At 51.0% G+C, this 3,194-nt stretch overlaps 2 non-coding genes across 2 annotated transcripts; one reads left to right on the top strand and one right to left on the bottom strand.

Moving 5' to 3' along the window:
• Positions 1-373: 373 nt before the first annotated feature.
• Positions 374-446, top strand: TRNAR-UCG. Its single transcript has one exon. It is a non-coding gene; the product is annotated as a tRNA-Arg (tRNA).
• A 1,862-nt stretch (positions 447-2,308) lies between these two features.
• On the bottom strand, positions 2,309-2,381 carry TRNAK-UUU. Its single transcript has one exon. It is a non-coding gene; the product is annotated as a tRNA-Lys (tRNA).
• Between the last annotated feature and the right edge of the window lie 813 nt (positions 2,382-3,194).

The raw sequence follows: 3,194 nt of genomic DNA on the forward strand, positions 1-3,194 counted from the left end.
CATTTCTTTTTGAATCTCAAGCTTCCAGGCTGCCCCCGGTCCAGAATGCAGTCCCGTCCCTTTGCCCTGTGGGCATCCTTTGGTACTATGGAAGCCTGGCTGAGGTCCCAGAAGGTTCACCCTCCAAGGTGGGGTGAGCTTGGGTGGACTTGGCCTTTGGTGTGTGTGTGTGTGGGAGCATTTGCCCCCGGATGCCAATAGCAGGGAAGCTGTCAGAGGGCGGGGCTGGTTTGGTCTGGCCTGTGCCCCTGAGTTGGGGGGGCAACTTTGGAACCGCTTTCCGCCCCAGCCTCACTGACAGAAACTTCTTTCCAGCAGCAGCCAAACTCGGAGTGCGTCTCCTCTGGGCCAAGTGAAGGAATGATGCTGTGGGGACCACGTGGCCTAATGGATAAGGCGTCTGACTTCGGATCAGAAGATTGAGGGTTCGAATCCCTTCGTGGTTGCTTCCTCCCCTGAACTTTTGTTCCGCGTCTGCCTACTCCCTACAGAAAGGCTGTGCAGGGGATCAAAACCTTCCTGCCCGAGGGAGACCTTTTATTCGCTGCTGCTGGGTCCCCCGGACTCCAGCTTGGCAAGCCAGCCATTTCCTCTCCCAGCTCACCGCGGGCTTCTCCCGCTCTGGCACGCAGAGTCTCAGCTTCCCCATCGCTCCCCGGCTCTAAGCTGCTGAGACGCTTTGTTGCTTTTTGACTGAAAGGGGACTCTTTACCCGCAGACCCCGCTCTTCCCCGCTCTTCCCCTGTCTCATACCGACAGGCCCCGCCCACCCCAGTCTCTCTTGCCCGCCTCTGACTTTCTCTCTCTTTTTTTTTTTTTTTGTTTCCGGAACTGCCTTGGGGTATCAGCCTCCCGGCCCTTTTACTCGGCTGGGGCTGGCCCTTTCCTCTCAGACCCTTCTCTTGGCTAGTGTTGTCTGGGTTACATTTCCTGCCCGAGCCTTGGAGAATCCAGGGGCCCCTGCTCCACAAGGTGGAGCATCCAGAGGGAGATGGATCTAGTGTGGGTGAGGATGTGGGGTGGCCCAAAGCCCTTAGCCTGTACCAGGTTAGCCCTCCGGGAGACCTGCTAATGTTCATGGTGATTTGACCAAGGTCACATAGTTAGAAAAAAGCACAGTGGGGATCTGCATTCAGGGGCCTGCCACTCCAAGACCAGAGGGTGTCTTTTCCATTCATTTTACTTCATTGCTAGGGACAGGAGAATGGGTGTTTGGTGTTTTGCATTTCTCTGAGTTAGAGACCTCCCCTCCCACCGCACTACTGCCTTCCACAGACCCCCTGCAGTTTGGGTTGGGTCTCTCTGGAGAACTGATGGGGCAGTACTCATAGGAGTTACTTTCTAAGGGGAGCTGTCAGCAGGCAAGAGAACCAAACAGAAGGAACCAAGGAAAGAAGACTCTAGAAGAAGGGAATGGTGGGAGATTGCAAAGTCATGATTGGGGAGCCCTGACCAAGGCAGTGAAGGGAGATGAAGATTACACCCAGAAAACTGCTGATGGGCAAAGTCAGGGAGTCACCTATGGGCATCATCCCCTTACTGGAGAGAAAGGAGAGATAGGGAGAGGCTAGCAACTTCCCTGGCTCCCAGTTCCTGCCAGGATCAAATAGAAAGTTCTCTTTGGAGCCTCTGAAGCCCTTCACAGTTTGACTCTTCCTATCTTCTGGTCTTCTCACTACATCTGGTGATACTGCTATCCTTGCTAGTTTTCCCACATGGGCTCCCTCATCCTCCCATTCCAACTGCCTAATACTAGAGACCTTCTTTGGTCTCTTGTTGGTATGCTGTATTTAACTGACCCAGCAATAGGTGCCAGGTTGGCACTTATGTCCAGGGAAACATTGGGAAATGGAAATTGTCAGAAGCCAAGAGAGTAATCCATGGGCAATAGAATGTTGCATTGAGGATTGGGAGACACTGAGGACCCATCAGATCTCAGATGGGTTACCTTGGACAAGTCACTGAGGATCTGATCCTCAGGACCTCATCCCTAAAATGCTGACCTAGAATCTGCTGGGCCTCTAATCCAGGATTCTTTGATCATCTCTATATGGACCTCCATGTTTACTAGAAACCCTCCTCAGAGCCCATCTACCACCGCATTCCTGAGAGAAGACAGTCACTGGGCCATCAGCAGAATATACTGAAGTCAATCTCTGTGAATGGAGGAATAGCTCTCTGTCTGAGCATGGCCTCCCTCCCAAGCCCAGGGGAGAGGCTGACCCCAGGAATGGTTTGTTTCCAAACTGACCCTTCAATCAGTCATTATCATTTTACCCCCAGTCTCCCATAAGGAAAAATAAGGGACTGTTTGAACAGGAACTTGAATCCTAGACCCTCAGATTAAAAGTCTGATGCTCTACCAACTGAGCTATTCAAGCTTTGGGAGAATCATACCTTCGTAACATATTTGAGAATCAGAAGCCTCTGAGCCCATTTTTGGAGGGAGGGTCTTGGCTTTCCTGGCTCACACAGCCTCTCTCAAAGAGAATCCCTGATTCTTAGTCTTTTCAGTCCATTTTGGAGATGAGAGTACTAATGTTGGGGGGCTTGAGGGTCTGCCTGAAGACACAGAGGGTGGCACTCATAGTTTAGGGGATATGACAGGTAGATGTCTTAGATATAACCTTGATGGTATCAAGGCATAGCGTGGAGGTATATCTCTCTGTCCATCTAAAGGACAATCCAAGGAGGATATTTCTCTCCAGGTCTTACAGGAGTGATCAGATATTTTGGGTTAGGAGTGGCAAGGATAGAAGGGAGCAAAGGAATTTCCCTGCCTATAGTTTGCCTGAAACACTTCTGTGGTTTTGGGAGTATAATGCCCATGCCATTAATACCAAAGGGCTAAGGGATTTGTTCAGGGTCAGAACCAGGGGAGGAAGGCAGGGGTTCTGCTCCCTCAAGTCCAGTGTTCCTTCCATTACATTCAGGTGATTAGATTCATTGTAGGTAATTCGACTGACTGTGTCTGTATCCTTCTTCACTGCCAGAGGCTCAGCTCCCAGAGAATGGGGCCTGAGAGTTTCTGATCCAAGTTTGGTATCTTCCCAGGCTACCAGGCAGCTGCTCTGGACCCAGGATACTGGGGAAAGCCTTGCTGGATAGAATGGATCTAATTAGGGGCTATCAGACAGCCTTCCTAGCTTTTCTTTTAGTCTTACTTCTGAAGCCACTTGGTACTCATGTTCCTA

The sequence above is a fragment of the Gracilinanus agilis genome, chromosome 6 (genome assembly GCF_016433145.1).
Source record: "Gracilinanus agilis isolate LMUSP501 chromosome 6, AgileGrace, whole genome shotgun sequence".
Taxonomy (NCBI): Eukaryota; Metazoa; Chordata; class Mammalia; order Didelphimorphia; family Didelphidae; genus Gracilinanus; species Gracilinanus agilis.